Below are 22,949 nucleotides of genomic sequence, written 5' to 3'. Positions count from 1 at the left end.
ATTTCTTTTGGGTACAGTGTCACATGACCGCATAATTGTCATTCAAAGTGTGAGAGCACTGAAAGCTGAAAGCTGGCCTGGGCAGGAAGGGGGTAAAAGTTTCCAGTATTGAAGGGGTTAAAACATTTTTTAAATGTCCCCGATGTACATCCATCATTGTAGAGTAGGGATGAGCTTCGTGTTCGAGTCGAACCCATGTTCGACTCGAACATCGGCTGTTCGATCGTTCGCCGAATTGCGAACGTTATGGGCCGTTCGCGCTAAATTCGTGTGGCGCGTCACGGCCCATAATTCACCGCGGCATCGCAGTGCATTGCTGGCTGATGATTGGCCAAGCATGCACTATGACCCGCATGCTTGGCCAATCACAGCGCCGTCAGTAGAGAGAGCTGTAATTGGCCAAAGCCAGGGTGGCTTTGGCCAATTATGGCTCAGGGGATTTAGTACACACCCCACACTATATAAGGCCGCCTGCACGGCGGCCCTGTGTAGTGTGTGTTCCGGTGTGCTGAGAGATAGAGAGAGAGAGAGAGACAGTGTCATTTGATTTGAGTTAGATAGATTAGGCAGAACAGTCAGTCAGTTAGCTGCACTTACAGTGTATTGTGTATATATATGCATCCCAGGTGTTGCATATATATATATACACTGTATTCAGTTTAGCTAGATCCGTTCCTGTTATCTTCTATCTAGACTATTTACATTTAATGCAGTGCGTCCTGCTCACAGTGTTCAGCTAGATCCGTTCCTGCTATTTACATTTAGTGCAGTGCGTCCTGCTCACAGTGTTCAGCTAGATCCGTTCCTGTTATCTTCTAGACTATTTACATTTAGTGCAGTGCGTCCTGCTCACAGTGTTCAGCTAGATCCGTTCCTGCAATTTACATTTAGTGCAGTGCGTCCTGCTCACAGTGTTCAGCTAGATCCGTTCCTGCTATTTACATTTAGTGCAGTGCGTCCTGCTCACAGTGTTCAGCTAGATCCGTTCCTGCTATTTACATTTAGTGCAGTGCGTCCTGCTCACAGTGTTCAGCTAGATCCGTTCCTGCTATTTACATTTAGTGCAGTGCGTCCTGCTCACAGTGTTCAGCTAGATCCGTTCCTGTTATCTTCTAGACTATTTACATTTAGTGCAGTGCGTCCTGCTCACAGTGTTCAGCTAGATCCGTTCCTGCAATTTACATTTAGTGCAGTGCGTCCTGCTCACAGTGTTCAGCTAGATCCGTTCCTGCTATTTACATTTAGTGCAGTGCGTCCTGCTCACAGTGTTCAGCTAGATCCGTTCCTGTTATTTACATTTAGTGCAGTGCGTCCTGCTCACAGTGTTCAGCTAGATCCGTTCCTGCTATTTACATTTAGTGCAGTGCGTCCTGCTCACAGTGTTCAGCTAGATCCGTTCCTGCTATTTACATTTAGTGCAGTGCGTCCTGCTCACAGTGTTCAGCTAGATCCGTTCCTGTTAAATTCCTACTGACCGGCAGGCTTGTCTGGTTACAGTATATAAAGCTACCTGAAGAAAATTACAGGTGTTCTATTTGATCCTATTAGTACCACGGTCAGGCAGCTAGACTATTTACATTTAGTACAGTGCGTCCTGCTCACAGTGTACAGCTAGATCCGTTCCTGTTATCTTCCTACTGACAGGCAGGCTTGTCTGGTTACAGTATATAAAGCTACCTGAAGAAAATTACAGGTGTTCTATTTGATCCTATTAGTACCACGGTCAGGCAGCTAGACTATTTACATTTAGTACAGTGCGTCCTGCTCACAGTGTTCAGCTAGATCCGTTCCTGTTATCTTCCTACTGACAGGCAGGCTTGTCTGGTTACAGTATATAAAGCTACTTGAAGAAAATTACAGGTGTTCTATCCCAGCTTAGTGCAGCTACAGGCCATTAGTATGTCTGGAAGGCCAAGAAGGAGAGGCAGACAGTCACAAGCCAATAAGAGAGGGCAAGCAGGCTCTGTGTCTAGTGCTGGTCGTGGAGACGGTGCATCCTCATCAGCACGTGGCCATGGGACACGCTTGGCCTTTTTTTCGGCAGCTGGCCATGTTGAGCCGCAACATGCGGAAGACTTGGTCGAGTGGATGACCAAGCCGTCCTCATCCTCCTCATCCTCTCTCACCCATGCCCAGGGTGCTTTGTCTGGCAAAGCAGCGGCCTCTTCCCTCAGCTCAATGTCATCAGTGACTCCTTCCCTAGCTCCACCATGTCCTCATGAGGATTCCCTCGAACTGTTTGACCACAGTGTTGGGTACATGCTCCAGGAGGATGCCCAGCGTTTGGAAGGCTCTGATGACGATACTGAGCTCGATGAAGGCAGTAACATGAGCGCGGACAGAGGGGGTGCCCAAGAAGGACAGCAATCTGGCAGTCATGCTCCCCCTGCTGCAGCATACTGCCAGGTTTGCTCCAGTGATGAGGAGGGAGGGGATGATGAGGTCACTGACTCAACGTGGGTGCCTGATAGGAGAGAGGAGGAGGAGGAGGAGGAGGAGGAGGAGGCGGCAGCACATCACCAACGAGGCAGGATGCCCTCCAGGGGCCAGCCTAAGGGCAGCACATTGACTGCATCACACCCCAAAGCTCCACATGTGCAGGGCGCTGCAGTCTCTGCGCGTTATTCAAAAAGTTCTTTGGTGTGGGCCTTTTTTGAGACGAGTGCATCAGATCGTACCGCTGCTATTTGCAACATATGTCTCAAGCGTATCTCGCGTGGCCAAAATATCTCCCGCTTGGGTACCACATGCTTGACCAGACATATGTTGACCTGCCATGCAGTTCGTTGGCAAGCGTATCTAAAAGACCCACACCAAAGAACAAAGAGGATCTCTCCTTGCTCCTCATCAGCTGAGATTTCCAACCCCACTAGACCTTCAGTCCTCTCTGAGACCTGCAGTGAGAGGAATGAAGGTGTAGAATTAGGTGTGTCACAGCCAAGTACTTGTGGGCAATCTGCTTTTGGTACACCGACGTCAGATTGTACCAGGCAAATTTCCCTGCCCCAGCTGCTGCACCGCCGAAAGAAGTTTGCTCCCAGCCATCCACATGCCCAGCGGTTGAATGCTAGCTTGGCAAAATTGCTAGCACTTCAACTGCTGCCTTTTCAGTTGGTAGACTCTGCCCCCTTCCGTGAGTTTGTGGAATGTGCGGTTCCTCAGTGGCAGGTACCCAAACGCCACTTTTTCTCACGGAAGGCGATTCCGGCTCTCTACCGGCATGTGGAAGGCAATGTCCATGCCTCGCTGGACAGGGCGGTCAGCGGTAAGGTGCATATTACCGCTGACTCATGGTCCAGCAGGCATGGACAGGGACGTTACCTAAGTTTCACGGCGCATTGGGTGACTCTGCTGGCAGCTGGGAAGGATGCAGGACAAGGTGCAGTAGTGTTGGAGGTTGTTCCGCCACCACGCCTCCAAAATGCTGATTGTGACACACCTCTCTCCTCCACCCCCTCCTCTTCTTCTTCCTCCATGGCCTCTTCCTCGGAACCAGCGGTGCTCCGTAGGCGTTCAAGGGGCTACGCAAGTACGCAGGCCAAAAGATGCCATGCGGTGCTTGAGCTGGTGTGCTTGGGGGACAGGAGCCACACTGGGGCAGAGGTTCTGTCAGCTCTGCAGGGGCAGGTTCAGAGGTGGTTGACGCCACGCCAACTTAAGGCAGGAATGGTGGTTTGCGACAATGGCACCAACCTCCTCTCTGCCCTCCGACAGGGACAAATGACCCATGTGCCCTGTTTGGCTCACATCCTTAACTTGGTGGTGCAGCGGTTCTTGGGCAGGTACCCGGGCTTACAGGATGTCCTGAGGCAGGCCAGGAAAGTCTGTGTGCATTTCCGCCGGTCATATAATGCCAGTGCTCGGCTGACGGACCTCCAAAAGGAGTTTAACCTGCCCAAGAACCGCCTAATCTGTGACATGCCCACCAGGTGGAACTCAACGTTGGCCATGCTGCAGCGGCTGCACACGCAGCAGAGGGCCATCAATGAGTACCTGTGCGACTATGGCACCAGGACAGGGTCAGGGGAGCTTGGTTTTTTTTCCCCACGCCAGTGGGCCATGATCAGGGATGCATGCACTGTCCTGTCACCATTCGAGGAGGCCACGAGGATGGTGAGCAGTGACAGTGCATGCATCAGTGACACTGTCCCCCTTGTCCACCTGTTGGAGCACACGCTGCGTGGAATAATGGACAGGGCACTTGAGGCAGAACAGAGGCAGGAAGAGGAGGACTTCCTTAGCTCTCAAGGCCCCCTTTATCCAGACAGTGTTCCTGCGTGCCCGCCGATCACACAGGAAGAGGACGAGGAGGAAGAGGAGGAGGAGGAAGATTGTGTCAGTATGGAGGTGGAGCCTGGCACTCAGCATCAGCAGCAGTCTTTAAGGGATCAGTCCCAAGAAACACATGGACTTGTACGTGGCTGGGAGGAGGTGGCTGCGGACCATGTCGTTCTTAGTGACCCAGAGGACTCCGGACCGAATGCCTCAGCAAACCTACGCTGCATGGCCTCCCTGATCCTGCAAAGCCTGCGTAAGGATCCTCGTATTCGTGGTATCAAGGAGAAGGACCAATACTGGCTGGCAACCCTCCTTGATCCACGTTACAAGGGTAAGGTTGCGGACCTTATCTTGCCATCGCAGAGGGAGCAGAGGATGAAACATCTTCGGGAGGCCTTGCAGAAAGGTCTGTGCAACGCGTTCCCAGAGACTGGGAGGTTACAAACTCCTGTTTCTGGACAACGTGTTGCTGAGGCTTCGGTCAGTCAAAGAAGGAGCGGTGGAGAAGGTGGCCGTCTGACCGATGCGTTCAGACAATTTTTTGGTCCGCAGCCCCAAGGTATGATCGGTTCCAGCAACCATCGCCAGCGTCTGTTTTACATGGTGCAGGAATACCTAGGGGCAAGATCAGACTTGGACACCTTTCCCACCGAAAATCCTCTGGGTTACTGGGTCTTGAGGATGGATCACTGGCCAGAGCTTGCACAGTATGCAATTGAGCTACTGGCCTGTCCTGCATCCAGCGTTCTTTCGGAACGCACATTCAGTGCTGCTGGAGGCGTGGTAACCGATCACAGGGTGCGTCTGTCCACCGACTCGGTCGATCGGCTGACCTTCATAAAAATGAATGAGTCTTGGATCACCACCAGCTACCAAGCACCTGATGCTGATGTAACCGAATAATTTTTTTTGAAATCTCAGATCCCTTCAAAGACTGCCTATGCTGATGCTGAGTGACTATCCCTGAGTAATTATCCTCTTCCTCCTCAATCATCACGCTGATAGCTTGTAAGAACATTTTTGGTTCTGGGCGCCACCACCAGTGCCTAAGGCACAATTTTTCAGCCCCTGTTTAACAGGGGCGTGTAATTACAATTTTTGATGTAATACTTTGCAGCAGGGCTCGTTCCTGCATTCCAACTAGAGTGTCTGTGAGGGGTTGCAGTGTTGTGGCACCAGCACCAGTGCCTAGGGCCCAATTTTTCTGCCCCTGTCTAACAGGGGCGTGTAATTACAATTTTTGATGCAATACTTTGCAGCAGGGCTCGTTCCTGCGTTCCAACTAGAGTGTCTGTGAGGGGTTGCAGTGTTGTGGCACCAGCACCAGTGCCTAAGGCCCAATTTTTCTGCCCCTGTCTAACAGGGGCGTGTAATTACAATTTTTGAAGCAATAATTTGCAGCAGGGCTCGTTCCTGCGTTCCAACTAGAGTGTCTGTGAGGGGTTGCAGTGTTGTGGCACCAGCACCAGTGCCTAAGGCCTAATTTTTCAGCTCCTGTTCAACAGGGGCATGTAATTACAATTCTTGATCTAATATTTCACAGCAGGGCCCTGTGAGGGCTTACAGTGTTGTGGCCACAGCAACACCTAAGGCCCAAATTTCTGCTGAGTATATAGGGCAGGACCCTACTTTCAAACATCTAACTTACAAACGACTCCTACTTGCAAACGGAAGGAGACAACAGGAAGTGAGATGAAATCTACCCCTAGGAAGGGAAATTCTCTCCTGTAAGAGTTAATATGGGAAAACAATTTCTCCTTTCCACTGATGCTTTCCAATCCTTGTTCCACAAAAAAACCCAAATTTTCAAAAAACATTTTTCATTGGGACAAAAAAGTGAGGTGAAATCTTCTGAAGAGGAGGAAAGACAGCAAAACAAATGTCACAGGGGTGATAACCCTTCCCTATGTTTTCCAAAAAGCTTAGAAAAGATTTTTTGGCTGGAGCTAAACACGTTAAAAATGTTCAAAATTACAAACAGATTCTACTTAACAACAAACCTACAGTCCCTGTCTTGTTTGCACCGCCTGTATACTGCTGTTCAGAGTATATAGGGCCTGGTGGCCCCACACCTTTCCTTATTTTAATTTGGGTGCGGGGTTCCCCTTAATATCCATACAAGACCCAAAGGGCCTGGTAATGGACTGGGGGGTACCCATGCCGTTTGTCTCACTGATTTTCATCCATATTGCCATGACCCGACATGACATTAAACCCGCAAGCAGTTTTAAATGAGATTTTTTCCTTTAAAAATGACATTTGGTGCAGGGACTGTTCTAAACATGGGAAACACGCGTCACTTTACAGGCATACTATAGACACCCCTCAGGTACGATATTTAAAGGAATATTTCACTTTTTTTTTTTTTACTTTAAGCATCATTAAAATCACTGCTCCCGAAAAAACGGCCGTTTTTAAAAGTTTTTTTTGCATTGATACATGTCCCCTGGGGTAGGACCCGGGTCCCCAAACCCTTTTTAGGACAATACCATGCAAATTAGCCTTTAAAATGAGCACTTTTGATTTCGAACGTTCGAGTCCCATAGACGTCAATGGGGTTCTAACGTTCGTGCGAACTTTCGGTCCGTTCGCGGGTTCTGGTGCGAACCGAACCGGGGGGTGTTCGGCTCATCCCTATTGTAGAGCCACGTCAATCACGAATGATGGCTGCTGACCATCACAAAAGAAGAGAAGCCCATCGACACCCGGCTCCTCCCATCGCTTGCCTTGCGCAAAATGACACCTCCCCCCTATATTGAGGGCATGTGACCTGATTTGATCTGTAGGGGGGAGGTCTAGTATGAGGAATCCCCAGCTGACAGCAGGGAGGAGCCACTGGTGGTTATTATGCCAGCAGGTGCAACCAACACAAAACACTGGCAAAAACGCAGCATGTTTGCATATTATGTGCATTTTCGGTGCATTTCCATCAAAGTCTGTGGGGTCAAAACTGTGTTGCAAACACAACAAAGTGGCACCGAAACCTTCCAAAAGGCATCAAAGTTCTGCTGCAATGATGTGAACGGATGCAAGTTGCATCTGAGATTGCACCGGTGTGAACCAGGTGCCTGACATTTCATTCTTTTACCTTTAAAAAAACAACCCCACAATCATTGGTGGTAAGGAGCACTTTAACCCCCAATATTGGTGGTCAGTGGCACCTCCAGCACTGACTGTATGTAACGGCAAGGTGTGCTGCAGGGTCTATTGATGCTCACTGCTGGGGGATCTATTCTAGTTGGATGGGATCTATTTTTGCAGGGGGGTTTATTGTTGCTGAGAAGGTCTATTGTTGCTGGTAGGGGACCTGGGGGGGTCTTATGTTGCTGGGTGGTCAGTCATCGCTGGGAGAGATCTATTGTTGAGAGAGGGGTCTATTGTTGCTGGCTGATGGAGGGTCTATTGATGCTGGCTGTGGGGAGATCTGTTGTTGCTGCCGGGAATCTATTGTTGCTAGGGGGAAAATTTTGCTGCGAGTGGTCCATTAGGGGGATCTATTGTTGCTGGTGGGGGGGGGGCTATTGTAACTGGCTGCAGGGGATCTATTGATCTATTGTACTGATTTTCTTGTTAGTATCATATTCCATACAAATTACTTACAAAAAGCACCACAAAATGATATGTGGTTCTGTATTCTGGGATTCTGGGAGGTGGGTAGGGGGTGGAACCAAGGAACGGTGCTCGGAGGTGGGTAGGGGTGGAACCAAGGAACGTTTCTCTGAGGTGAGTAGGGGTGGAACCAAGGAATGTTATTCTGAGTTTGGTAGGGTGTGGAACCAAGGAATGTTGCTTAGAAGTGGGTAGGGGGTGGAACAAAGGACTGTTGCTCAGAGGTGAGTAGGGGGTGGAACCAAGGAATGTAACTCGGAGGTGGGTAGGAGTGGAAAAAAAAGGAATGTTGCTCAGAGGTAGGTAGGGGGTGGAACCAAGGAATGTTACTCAGAGGTGGGACCAGGGAATGTTGCTCGAAGGTGGGCAGGGAGTGGAACCAAGGAATGTTACATGGAGGTGAGTAGGGGGTGGAACCAAGGAATGTAACTCAGAGGTGGGTAGGGGGTGGAACCAAGGAATGTTTTTCGGAGGTGGGTAGGGGATGGAACCAAGGAATGTTACTCGGAGGTGGGTAGGGGGCGGAACCAAGGAATGTTGCTCGGAGGTGGGTAGGAGGTGGAAAAAAGGAATGTTGCTCGGAGGTGGGTAGGGGGTGGAACCAAGGAATGTTACTCGGAGGTGGGTAGGGGGTGGAAGCAAGGAATGTTACTCGGAGGTGGGTAGGGGGTGGAACCAAGGAATGTTGCTCGAAAGTGGGTAGGGGGTAGAACCAAGTAATGTTGCTCGGAGGTGGGTAGGGGTTGGAACCAAGGAATGTTATTCGGAGGTGGGTAGGGGGTGGAACCAAGGAATGTAACTCGGAGGTGGGTAGGGGGTGGAACCAAGGAATGTAACTCGGAGGTGGGTAGGAGGTGCAATCAAGGAATGTTACTCGGAGGTGGGTAGGGGGTGGAACAAAGGAACGTTGCTCAGAGGTGGGTAGGGGGTGGAACCAAGGAATGTAACTCGGAGGTGGGTAGGGGGTGGAACCAAGGAATGTAACTCGGAGGTGGGTAGGAGGTGCAATCAAGGAATGTTACTCGGAGGTGGGTAGGGGGTGGAACCAAGGAATGTTACTCGGAGGTGGGTAGGAGGTGGAACCAAGGAATGTTACTCGGAGGTGGAACCAAGGAATGTAACTCGGAGGTGGGTAGAAGGTGGAACCAAGGAATGTTACTCGGAGGTGGGTAGAAGGTGGAACCAAGGAATGTTACTCGGAGGTGGGTAGGGGGTGGAACCAAGGATTGTTACTCAGAGGTGGGTAGGGGTGGAACCAAGGAATGTTACTCGGAGGTGGGTAGGGGATTGAACAAAGGAACGTTGCTCAGAGGTGAGTAGGGGTGGAACCAAGAAATGTAACTCAGAGGTGGGTAGGGGAGGAGAAAAGGGCTGACTCAGAAAGGGAGAGTTCCTACACCTATTCTCCGAGAAAAAAAGACCTGACTGTCACTCTGAAGCAGAAGAATGATATAGAGAAGCAATTGCTTCACTCTGAAGAAATTGGATGATTTAGAGAAGCAGGAAGTAGAATGTTTTGTAATGTATCAACTGTCACTTGCTTTTGGAAATGTGAAGGATAAATGTTGTTACGATGTTATTCAGTTGAATACAGACTCATGTCCATCGAATGCACCCAGAAGACAAAGGAGATCCTTTATACGGAATGTCTCTGCAGGAGATCCCGATCAGTTGGGCTCATTTTATGATCTCTCCGCCATTTTGTTTTTGTGCTCCTCATGCTTCCCATATAATATGGTGTTGCCGCTCGGCGTTCTCCTTTATATGGACATTTTTTTCAGCTATGCTTTGAAAGTGACATTTCTTGGCTGAAACAATGCTGAAATGTCACACATCTGTTCCATTTACATATCCGCCTCCATCGCATCGACCTTCCCGCGCCGTCTCCTGAACAGCTGGAAGGAATTTTCCTCGTTACTGGTGGCAGATTCACACTTTCTGCACTTTTACAACAATTGCTTTTTTTTTTTTTATAATTTGAAACATTTTCTGGTGGTGAATGTGGTCTGCGGGAGGGTCTGTATGCAGGACGGATGGTGACAGATGGGCTTGGGGCTCATCGGAGATGATATGTGGTCTCTTGTAGGTACAAAAATCATAGAAAACCCCAAATCTGATTGCACAATCTCTGTGCAATGTCCACCGGATTTACCAAACCTATGTAGCCTATCCAACCAATGATGATAGGGGGCTTCCACTATATCAGGAGTCAGCAACCCCCAACACGTGGTGCCGTATTCGCTGTCATGTGACAGCACTGGCTGGAGTTGATAGCACCCTAAGCTGTCCATTACTGAGCCTGGCCCACTCATGTCTCTGTCATAAAGCAGGCCAGTGGCTAAGGATGTTGGCACACTGCGGTGAGAAAGCTTCCCTGCCCAGCATTTCCCACCTACGCGGATACATGTCAGCCAATCAGAAAGCCTGAATGCCTCACAGCAAGCCCATCCATCTGCCTGCCCACCTGCGCTGACACCAGTCGTGTTTTTTATAGGTATTGGATGTAACCAGTATACTCCATGGTCAGTATTGGATATAACAAGTATACAGAACATTCTAGAAGAGGAACTCTCCAATAATGCTTTGATGTCACCCTCACCCTACTTCCCTCCTTCTTTCCTCCTCTTCTGTCACATTTTTAGTTCAGATCCACAATTGAGGTTTGTCTACAGGCCTCCACCCAGCTTCTTCCCAGACTGTCCTCAGCCTGTTCTTTGCTTCTCCTTAGCCTCATCCCAGGCCATTCTCAGCCTGTCCTCAGCCTCACATCAACCTCACCTTAGCCTCCCCTCAGTCTGTTCTCAACCTTCTCTCAGCCTATCCTCAGCCTCTTTATAGCCTGTCCTTACCCCCTCCATAGCCTGTCCTCACCCCCTCCATAGCCTTTCCTCAGCCTCTCCAAAGCCTGTCTTCAGCCCCGCCATAGCCTTTCCTCAGCCCCTCCAAAGCCTGTTCTCAGCCCCTCCATAGCCTGTCCTAACCCTCTCCATAGCCTTTCCTCAGCCCCTTCAAAGCCTGTCCTCAGCCCCTCCAAAGCCTGTCCTCAGCCCTTCCATAGCTTTTCCTTAGCCCCTCCATAGCCTTGGCTCAGCCTCTCCATAGCCTGTCCTCAGTCCCTCCATAGCCTTTCCTCAGCCGATTCATAGCCTGTCCTCAGCCCCTCCATAGCCTGTCCTCAGCCCCTCCATAGCCTGTCCTCAGCCTCTCCATAGCCCATCCTCAGCCTCTCCATAGCCTGTCCTCACCCCCTCCATAGCCTGTCCTCAGTCCCTCCATAGCCTTTCCTCAGCCCCTCTATAGCCTGTCCTCAGCCCCTCCATAGCCTTTCCTCAGCCCCTCCATAGCCTGTCCTCGGCCCCTCCGTAGCCTTTCCTCAGCCCCTCCATAGCTTTTTCCTTAGGCCATCCATAGGCTTTCCTCAGCCCCTCCATGGCCTTTCCTCAGCCCCTCCATAGCCTGTTCTCATCCCCTCCATAGCCTTTCCTCAGCCCCTCCATAGCCTGTCCTCAGCCTCTCCATAGCCTGTCCTCAGCCCCTCATAGCCTTTCTTCAGCCTCTCCATAGCCTTGGCCCCTCCATAGCCTTTCCTCAGCTTCTCCATACCCTTTTTTCAGCCTCTCCATAGCATGTACTTAGCCTATTTTCAACCTCACCTTAGCCTCCCCTTAGCCTGTCCTCAGCAGCTCCATAGCCTGTACTTAGACTCTTCTAAACCCAAGCTAGCCTTCCCTTTGTCTGTAAACATTCTTTCCTCATGCTGCCTTCAGCCTCTCCACAGCCTTTTCTTAGCCTGTCCTCAGCTTTCTTCCAGCCTTCTGTCAACAACATTGTCTTTGGTGAAAATGCAGGTGAGGAAGAGGCCCCTACCTCTCAACATTTGGACGAGGGTGCATTGCAGGGGGGGGGGGGGGCTTTGTGCAAAATGTGCAACAGGCCCCCAGGAAGTACGCAATACTTCTGGGACAATTGTCTCCGGATGAGGAAGATGACAGGCAAACAATTTGGCAGAATTTTGCATTCTCATGTCTGGAAAAAAAAGGACTGTACACCAATATACAGAGCCAATCGCTGGTGTCAGTGTGAGGAATAGTGTCCCCATAATTGGTATCAGTGGGAGGAATAGTGCCCCATCATTGGTATCAGTGGGAGGAATAGTGCCTCATCATTGGTATCAGTGGGAGGAATAGTGCCCCATCATTGGTGTCAGTGGGAAGAATAGTGTCCTCATTGGTATCAATGGGAGGAATAGTGTCCCATCATTGGTATCAGTGGGAGGAATAGTGCCCCATCATTGATATCAGTAGGAGGAATAGTGCCTCATCATTGGTGTCAGTGGGAGGAATAGTGTCCCCATCATTGGTATCAGTAGGAGGAATAGTGCCTCATCATTGGTGTCAGTGGGAGGAATAGTGTCCCATCATTGGTATCAGTGGGAGGAATAGTGCCCCATCATTGATATCAGTAGGAGGAATAGTGCCTCATCATTGGTGTCAGTGGGAGGAATAGTGTCCCATCATTGGTATCAGTGGGAGGAATAGTGCCCCATCATTGATATCAGTAGGAGGAATAGTGCCTCATCATTGGTGTCAGTGGGAGGAATAGTGTCCCCATCATTGGTATCAGGGAGGAATAGTGTCCCATCATTGTTGTCAGTGGGAGGAATAGTGCCCCATCATTGGTGTCAGTGGGAGGAATAGTGGCCCATCATTGGTATCAGTGGGAGGAATAGTGCCCCATCATTGGTGTCAGTGGGAGGAATAGTGGCCCATCATTGGTATCAGTGGGAGGAATAGTGCCCCACCCATCATTGGAGCACAGGTGTGTCAGGAGGAAGGTCTCTCTGGAGCTGCTCCAGGTGATCCGTGTGAGAGGGGAGTGGTGGGGAAATCTCTCCCAGCTCTCCTGGCCCCTTTCTGGGGAAGCCATGGAGGCCAGCAGGGCCTCTCCTGCTGGAAGCTCACAGCCATCTCCTGGGCCATCAGGTGACATGCCTGCCCCTGTACAAGCCGATCTCTCTACCCCTGGTGAGGATGAAGGTTCTGGGGCCATTCGGGAGCGAGTGGTGGCCGGGATTAAGGTCCTAAATAGGGAGAGGGATAAGCTTTACAGGTTACGAGCGGAGCTGAAGCGTCTGCGAAGGCAGCGTGAGGTCTTACACAGCCAGAAGCGTGGATCCATGGATCCGGAGATCCAGTTGGCCAAAGTCCGTGTGGACCATCAGGAGACCATTGTGGCCATGATGGAAGGTAGAGATGGGCCATTTAAGGAGAAGTTTGGAAATGACAGGAGGTTTGGAAGGATGACAAAGATGGAGGTGGAGGAGGAGACCCCCATTTCTGCCCCCCTGCCCCCTCAGGGAGAAGTAAGCAGCCCCATGCCTTCCCAGGACTCAGGAGGCATGCTCAGGGCCATCCAGGCAATGGAGTCTCCTATGCGGAGGAATCAGTTAATGTTTAATGAGGAGGACATTACAGATGATGTACCTGATAAGGTAAAGACTTCCAAGTCCCATGTTGTGGATAAGACTGTTTTTGTGCCTTTCAATACCGACAATGTGCCTAATGACAATCAGGCTGCTGATCCTGTGTGCAGCAATGTTGTGCCTGCTGATGCTGCAATGCAGCAAGAGTTAGTTTTAAAAAATGTCATTTCTGTAGAAGAACCACAGGTGTCAGCAGAGCCCATTAACCCCCCTTTAGCTGAGTCCAAAGCTGTTTGCCCCACTGCTGCTGAGGACTCTACAGCGCAGCATCAGGAGACAGCTGGTATTACATCAGAAACTGTGACCATTCCTGATGGGAAATTGAATATTGCTGTGACTGATAACAATCACCCCAGTATCAGTGTGATGGACAATCGTCCTGCTACAGATTCTGCCAATTCAGTTCAGAGAGTTGATAATGATATACAGACTAATGTGACTTCAGTGTGGGGCCTTGGCCCTGATAAACCTACGTTTGCTCAGGTGGTACGCTCTGCTCCTGGTAGCTCTGCTCCCAAGCGGGGTTTTCCCCTACAGGCTACCACTTTGAGCACCCCGGGATCTGGTCTTGGGTCTCTGGCTTCTGCTGGGGGTCCCAGACGTAATGTTGTTATTCTGAAATGGGAAGGTGGTGCAATCCCTCCAGCAAGGCGTGCAGTGGTGGATTTGATTTTAGAGATGGGTTTTGGGGCAAATGATCTGTATGCCTTTATACATGTAGCTGGGACACGGGATTATACAGTTAGCTTCACCAGGCCAGAGGGTCTTGACCTGTTCTGGGAGCGATATGAGGCTCGGTGCAGGTCAAGACCTGAATGGGAAGGTCTGGCCCCAGTTGCAGTTTCTCAGAGGTCAACAGTAAAAAAAATCACAATTATCCTCACTAATGAGAGTGTCCCTGCCCGGGATCTAGAGGTTTGGTTAAGGAACTATGGGGAGGTTTTGACCAAGCCCAATAAAATCCTTGATGAGCATAACATCTGGACTGGGGGTTGGTCGGTTACAGTCAGGTTGGCCAGAGATGGGAATGTTGTCCGTCACCTGCCCTCCTCAGCTTTTATAGGGAGGGATAGGATGACTGTTTTTTACCCTGGTCAGCCGAAGCTGTGTCACCGCTGTGGAGAAAAGGGGCATTTGAGCTCTTCCTGTTCAGCCTTGATATGTTCAGTGTGTCGGGGTCAGGGTCATATGGCTAAGGACTGCACCGAAATGATCAGGTGCAACCTGTGCCTGCGCCTTGGCCACCCCTATAGCAGATGTCCTGAAGCCTGGCACAATATGGAGAAGGAGGTAATTGATGACATGTCAAGGCTGGACAGGATGGAGGGTGAGGCCCCTGGTGTACCATCCTCCTCTGCGGTGACTGACTCCCCTGGTCCTGCTCAGGATCCCTCTCCAGTTCCTGTGGCCACCCCTCCTGTGTCTGTAAGTATTCCTTCTGTATCTGTCTCTGTGTCCCCCCAGCCTACTGTACCCTCTCCTCTTGTGTCAGAACCTTCCAAGTCTGTGCCCCCTGAGTCAGTTACTCCCCAGGAGTCTACCCCTCCTAAGTCTGATTCAAAGGGAGCACCCCCCCCCACCAGGAGTGGTAGTGGGTACTAAAAAGGTTGCTTCTTCCTCTGTAAAGAAGTCTTGTGGAAAGACTTCACAGAAAAAAGTAAGAGATGAGGGTATCTCTGAAGCTGACCTGCAGTACCTGGAGGAGAGAAGGAAGGTTGGGAAGCGGAAGAAGCAGGTGGTGAGGACGGAACAGACTCCAGTGCCTGTCTCCAACCGTTATAGGTCCTCTAATTGGGATATCTCTTCATCTGGAGCTTCTTCGGAGCGAAGTTCTGATTCCGAAATGGAGTTTGAGGCGGCCTCAAGAAAGAGAGAGGCATCTGGTGATGAGCAGCAGAGGGGAGCTAAGAAGCAATCCACCCAATAACCCAAATGGCGGTTCCCCCTCCGTTAAAAGTGGTGACAATAAATGTCGCCAGCATTAAGTCAGTAAGAGCTCGTTCTATGGCCTTCTTTTTGTTCAGCCAATTAGATGCTGAAATTTTATTTTTGCAAGAGACTAGGCTCACCTCCTTGGCAGATATTCATATGGCCAAGAGAGAGTGGAGGTATGGTCCATCTTACTGGTCTCTTGCGGCCGAGCCTTACGGCGGTGTGGCGATGTTGTTTAAAACTGGCATTGTAACTATCCGGCGGGTTATTAAGGTGGAGATTGGGAGATGTATGGTCTTAGACGTCCTTGTGGGAGGGCAGGACCTGCGCCTAATTAATGTTTATGGGCCGCACACAAAGTGGGACAGGAAATGCCTTTTTACAAGGATCAAGCCATTTCTTTTTACATCCCGGCAAGTGGTCTTTGGAGGTGACTTTAATACAGTAACTAGGCCCAAGGACAGGAAGGACTTCAAGGACAGGCTGGGATATGATAGCGTTTTTTTAAATAGTATGGTTAGGGATGCTGGTCTTGTGGATGTGCACATTAAGCACCTCCCGGATGACACTGGGTTCACCTTTCATCGAGGTAATAGTCAGAGTAGAATAGATAGGTTTTTTTTTTAAGGAGACCTCTGCTTTCTCACCCCCAGTGGTGCAGGCAGTAGAGTTCTCTGATCACTGTATGCTATCTGTGGTCCTGAATGCTTCAGACGCCCCTCAGAGGGGTAAGGGCATCTGGAGATTGAATTCGACTCTACTCAAGGAAGAACATGTTAGACAATCCTTTGAGGAATTCTTTCAGGCTCAGGTGACCATCCTGGACTTTTGTAGCAGCAAGGCTGAGTGGTGGGAGCTGACCAAAAAGAGGATTGCTGGATTCTTCAGGGGCCTAGCCAATAGAAAGCAGTTTAATAAATACATGACCTACCAACGTTTACGGATATTCTTGTCTCGAGAGGAGATCCTGGGGCAATCTCCGAAGTGAAACTCCTTCTCAGGAAGTGTCAATATGACCGGCATGCCTCTTTGGTTCTAGAAAGGGACTATGGGAAGTACCACTCGCCTGACCCTTACCAGAACTGCAAACAAGGTGTAGCTGTTAAAACGGTCGCTGGCCTTAAGGACAGTACAGGTTCCTTGACAAAGTCCAGGTCAGGGATTCTGGAGGTCATGAGGTCCTTTTATGCTGACCTTCTTGGGAGGAAAGAGCTTGACCGTGACAAGATGGAAAGCTTTTTGGACTCCAGGTCTAAATGATGAAGATGTCCCATTGATGAATTTGACAGAGGAGATCACAGTTGAAGAGGTGATGAGGGCAATTGAACAGCTTGCCATCAAAAAGTCACCTGGACCGGATGGCTTGATGGCTGAGTTTTACAAAGCTTTTAAGTCTATTCTGGCCCCACATTTGGTAGAGGTTTTTAACAGTTGCCTTGCTGAGGGGGTAATTCCTCCTTCCATGAGGCACTCAGCTGTGATTCTTCTTTCAAAGGGTAAAGATCCTTCGATGATTGAGAATTGGCGCCCCATCAGCCTTCTTAATGACGATAGAAAGATACTGGCAAAGATCATTTTCTGGCGCCTATCGTCAGTAGCAGAGTCTTTGCTTTCTCGCCATCAGCACTGTTCAGTCCAGGGTAGGTGCACCTTCACAGCAGTTTTAGCTGTCCGGGAGGCCTTGGAGCGATGCAGGGCTGCAGGCTGGGGAAAGTATTTGCTGACATTGGATCAGGCAAAGGCTTTTGATCGTGTTAACCATAAGTACCTGTGGTTGCTCCTTAGTAAGTACGGTCTGCCGGGTGGTTTTGTCGATTGGTTAAAAGTCTTGTATAAGGGGGCAGAGAGCTTTCCTCTTGTTAATGGTTGGGTTGGGCAGTCCTTTGAGGTTGGCTCCGGGGTGCGCCAGGGTTGTCCCCTGAGTCCCCTGCTCTATGTGTTTGCAATCGACCCCTTCATCAGGAGGCTAGAGAGCAGCATGTTGTGTGGGGTGCCAGTGGGGCTTCCGGGTGAGCCGCCTTTGAGGGTTGTTGCCTATGCGAAAGATGTGTCGGTGATTGTCACTGGGGCGGATGAAGCAGAGGAGGTGGTCTCTCTGACATCACGGTATTCTGAAGCATCAGGCTCCAAGATCAATCAGGAAAAGAGTGAAGTTTTCTGGATGGGAAAGAAAGGTGAGGGGTTTGATCTCCCGGACACCTTTCCAGTGCCCCAGGAAAGAATTAAGATTTTAGGCATTGAATTTGGACCTGGCGATTATGGCCTCAAAAACTGGGAAGGCAGACTGGAAATTGCCAATACTAAGGTGGTCAGCTGGAAGAGATGGAAGTTATCTATGAGGGAAAGGGTTGATCTGATTAAGACTTACCTGATTCCGATCTTCTTGTATGTCAGCTTTGTCTGCATCTTGCCAGTGTCTCTCTATGCTAGGGTCAGTAGTGTGTTCTTCCAGATGTTGTGGGGGAACAGACTGAACCCCATCAAGAGGAATGTCACCTATCTATACAGGAGGGAGGGTGGCTTAGGTATGGTCAACCCAGTTCTTTTCTTTTCACTGCTTTTTCTCAAGTTTAATATTGGCAATATGCTTGCAGTGGAACCTCCTGGATGGGCGGGCATATTTAGATCTTGGTTTAGGCCTTTTCTACGACTTTGGGAAGAAGGTGGCCAAGTGAAGAATCTCAGGGGTCATCGTGGTCAGCTACCAGCCTATGTCGCTCCGTGCCTGAAGTTACTACGGCAGTGGCGATTGTCGGCTGAAGATCTCAGATCGGTTCCAAGGAAAGTCCTTATGAGTCGAGTCTTGAGCGAAGTCTTTCATGACCCACTGGCCTTAAGGGATTGCCCAGGCCCAGTTTTGAGGGCAGGGTTAAGACTTATTAATTTGGACAGAGTACCCCCTAAATTCAGGGATCTGGCCTGGTTGTGCTTCCATGGGAGACTCTATGTTAGGGGCAATTTGAAATTCCGCAGTGGGGTGGATCGTAGCTGTCCTCGGGAGGAGTGTGCAGGTGAGGAGGAGACTATGGACCATTTTCTGCTTCATTGCCCTTTTAACATAGAGGTGTACAAACAGGTGGGACGGGCCCTCGGTGTCCCTTTCCTCTCCAGGCTGGGTTATGCTGAGTGGGTGTACGGAGCATTCAATACTGGTGGGGTTTTTTGTTTAGATACACTTTTTCTAGTTAGCCTAGTAGTGCTTTATTTCACTTGGAACGCACGGTGTCAGGTCTGCATTCGGCGTAAAATCCTTCCTGTTCAGGTGGTGGTGTATGACATTTTGCATGAGGTGGAGAAGATTCGGGTGCTCGAGAGAGACAAGCGGAGTCAGGGGGCTTGGCTGAAGGCGTGGAGGGGTCTCAAGCCTCCCTGACTGCCAGGAGTCTCTTTCCCGGGTGTGGCTGTCTGTCTCTTATCACCCTAGATTATTTTTTGGATTAATTTTTGATAAATGGCTGCGTACATAGGTGATGGGTTGTGCCTCTTAGGCCCTCTCTGCTGCTTTATGTAAATAGTTTTGGTAATGGATTATGTATATATTGTATATATTCTGAACATGGATGTGTATTCCTTGGATTTCTGTTGAAGTTTTGTACTATGGTTTTGTTTTTTACTTTTGTATAAAATTGGTTGCTTGATTCTTTTTAATAAAAGATCAATAGTGTCCCATCATTGGTATCAGTAGGAGGAATAGCGCCCCATCATTTGTGTCAGTGGGAGGAATAGTGTCCCATCATTGGTATCAGTGGGAGGAATAGTGTCCCATCATTGGTATCAGTGGGAGGAATAGTGCCCCATTATTGGTATCAGTAGGAGGAATAGTGCCTCATCATTGGTGTCAGTGGGAGGTATAGTGTCCCCATCATTGGTATCAGTGGGAGGAATAGTGCCCCATCATTGGTGTCAGTGAGAGGAATAGTGTCCCATCATTGGTGTCAGTGGGAGGAATAGTGCCCCATCATTGGTATCAGTTGGAGGAATAGTGCCCCATCATTGGTATTCATTGGAAGAAATAGTGCCCCATCATTGGTATCAGTGGGAGGAATAGTGCCCATCATTGGTATCAATGGGAGGAATAGTGTCCCATCATTGGTGTCAGTGGGAGGAATAGTGTCCCATCATTGGTATCAGTGGGAGGAATAGTGTCCCATCATTGGTGTCAGTGGGAGGAATAGTGCCCCATCATTGGTGTCAGTGGGGGGAATAGTGCCCCATCATTGGTATCAGTGGGGGGGCATAGTGCCTCATCATTGGTGTCAGTGGGAGGAATAGTGTCCCATCATTGGTATCAGTGGGAGGAATAGTGTCCCATCATTGGTGTCAGTGGGAGGAATAATGTCCCATCATTGGTATCAGTGGGAGGAATAGTGTCCCATCATTGTTGTCAGTGGGAGGAATAGTGTCCCATCATTGGTATCAGTAGGAGGAATAGTGCCCCATCATTTGTGTCAGTGGGAGGAATAGTGTCCCCATCATTGGTATCAGTGGGAGGAATAGTGCCCCATCATTGGTATCAGTGTGAGGAATAGTGTCTCATCATTGGTATCAGTAGGAGGAATAGAGCCCCATAATTGGTGTCAGTAGGAGAAATAGTGTCCCATCATTGGTGTCAGTGGGAGGAACAATTGCCCATTTCCCCATCATTGGTATCAGTGGGAGGAATAGTGCCCCATTATTGGTATCAGTAGGAGGAATAGTGCCTCATCATTGGTGTCAGTGGGAGGTATAGTGTCCCCATCATTGGTATCAGTGGGAGGAATAGTGCCCCATCATTGGTGTCAGTGAGAGGAATAGTGTCCTCATCATTGGTATCAATGGGAGGAATAGTGTCCCATCATTGGTATCAGTGGGAGGAATAGTGTCCCATCATTGGTATCAGTAGGAGGAATAGTGCCCCATCATTGGTGTCAGTGGGAGGAATAGTGTCCCATCATTGGTATCAGTAGGAGGAATAGCGCCCCATCATTTGTGTCAGTGGGTGGAATAGTGCCCCACCCATCATTGGAGCACAGGTGTGTCAGGAGGAAGCTGTCTGGAGCTGCTGCTGATCCGTGTGAGAGGGGAGTGGTGGTGAAATCTCTCCCAGCTCTCCTGGCCCCTTTCTGGGGAAGCCATGGAGGCCAGCAGGGCCTCTCCTGCTGGAAGCTCGCAGCCATCTCCTGGGCCATCAGGTGACATGCCTGCTCCTGTGCAAACCATGACTTGTGATCTCTCTACCCCTGGTGAAGATGAAGGCTCAGAGGCCATCCGGGAGCGAGTGGTGGCCGGGATTAAAGCCCTGAATAGGGAAAGAGACAAACTCTATAAACTGAGAGCGGAGCTGAAGCGCTTGAGAAGGCAGCGTGAGGGCTTGCACAGCCAGAAACGTGGGTCCATGGATCCGGAGATCCAACTGGCCAAGGTCCGGGTGGAACATCAGGAGACCATTGTGTCCATCATGGAAGGAAGAGATGGGCCATTTAAGGAAAAGTTCTGCAATGACAGAAGGTTTGCCAGGATGACAAAGATGGAGGTGGAGGAGGAGACCCCCAGTTCAGACCCCCTGCCCCCTCAGGGAGAGGTAAGCAGCCCCATGCCTTCCCAGGACTCAGGAGGCATGCTCAGGGCCATCCAGGCAATGGAGTCTCCTATACGGGAAGATCAGTTGGTGTTCCATGAGGAGGACATTACTGATAACATGCCTGACAAGGTAAAGCCTGTCAAGCCTCATGTGGTGCATAAAACTGTTTTTGTGAACACTGTGACTGATACAGACAATGTGCCCAGTGACAATCAGGCTGCTAATCCCATGTGTAGCAATGCTGTGCCTGCTGATGCTGCAGTACAGCAAAGTTTGCATTTAAAAAATGACATTCCTGCAGAGGAACTACAAGATTCAGCAGAGCCAATTAACCCCCCTTTAGCTGAGTCTAAAGCTGTTTGCCCCACAGCTGCTGAGGACTCTACAGCACAGCTTCAGGAGACAGCTGGTATTGCAGCAGAAACTGTGATTATTCCTGATGGGAATGTGAATGTTTGTGTGACTGATAAAAATCTTCTCAGCTCAAATGTGATGGACAGTCCTACCAACTCCGTTCCAGCAGATAATAATAATTGTAATGTACAGACTAATGTAACATCCGTGTGGGGCCTTGGCCCTGATAAGCCTACATTTGCCCAGGTGGTACGCTCTGCTCCTGGTAGCTCCACCCCCAAGAGGGCTTTCCCCCTGCGACCTACCACCTTGAGCACCCTGGGATCTGGTCTTGGGTCTCTGGCTTCTGCTGGGGGTCCAAGAAGAAATGTAGTGATTCTTAAATGGGAAGGTGGTGCAACCCCTCCAGCACGGCGTGCAGTGGTGGACATGATTTTGGAGATGGGTTTTGGGGCAAACGATCTGTATGCCCTAATACATGTTGCTGGGAGCCGGGAATATACTATTAGTTTCACCAGGCCAGAAGGTCTTGACCTGTTCTGGGAGCGATATGAGGCTCGGTGCAGGTCAAGACCCGAATGGGAAGGTCTGACCCCAGTTGCAGTTTCACAAAGGTCTACAGTGAAAAAAATCACAATTATTCTCACTAATGAGAGTGTTCCTGCTCGAGATCTAGAGGTCTGGTTAAAGAATTATGGTGAGGTATTGACTAAGCCCAGCAAAATCCTTGATGAGCGTAACATCTGGACTGGGGGTTGGTCGGTTACAGTCAGGTTGGCCAGGGATGGGAATGTTGTCCGTCACCTGCCCTCCTCAGCTTTTATAGGGAGGGATAGGATGACTGTTTTTTACCCTGGTCAGCCGAAGCTGTGTCACCGCTGTGGAGAAAAGGGGCATTTGAGCTCTTCCTGTTCAGCCTTGATATGTTCAGTGTGTCGGGGTCAGGGTCATATGGCCAAGGACTGCACAGAGATGATCAGGTGCAACCTGTGCCTGCGCCTTGGCCACCCCTATAGCAGATGTCCTGAAGCCTGGCACAATATGGAGAAGGAGGTAATTGATGACATGTCAAGGCTGGACAGGATGGAGGGTGATGCCCCTGGTGTACCATCCTCCTCTGCGGTGACCGACTCCCCTGGTCCTGCTCAGGATCCCTCTCCAGTTCTTGTGGCCACCCCTCCTGTGTCTGTAAGTATTCCTTCTGTATCTGTCTCTGTGTCCCCCCAGCCTACTGTATCCCCTCCTCTTGTGTCAGAACCTTCCAAGTCTATGCCCCCCGAGTCAGTTACCCCCCAGGAGTCTACCCCTCCTAAGTCTGATTCAAAGGGAGCACCCCCCCCACCAGGAGTGGTAGCGGGTACTAAAAAGGTTGCTTCTTCCTCTATAAAGAAGTCTTCTGTAAAGACTTCACAGAAAAAAGTAAGAGATGACGGCATCTCTGAAGCTGACCTGCAGTACCTGGAGGAGAGAAGGAAGGTTGGGAAGCGGAAGAAGCAGGTGGTGAGGACGGAACAGGCTCCAGTGCCTGTCTCCAACCGTTATAGGTCCTCTAATTGGGAAATTTCTTCATCTGGAGCTTCTTCGGAGCGAAGTTCTGATTCTGAGATGGAGTTTGAGGCGGCCTCAAGAAAGAGAGAGGCTTCTGGTGATGAGCAGCAGAGGGGAGCTAAGAAGCAATCCACCCAATAACCCAAATGGCGGTTCCCCCTCCGTTAAAAGTGGTGACAATAAATG

The sequence above is a fragment of the Aquarana catesbeiana genome, linkage group LG09 (assembly GCF_042186555.1).
Source record: "Aquarana catesbeiana isolate 2022-GZ linkage group LG09, ASM4218655v1, whole genome shotgun sequence".
NCBI lineage: Eukaryota > Metazoa > Chordata > Amphibia > Anura > Ranidae > Aquarana > Aquarana catesbeiana.
This window is presented reverse-complemented; position numbering follows the sequence as displayed.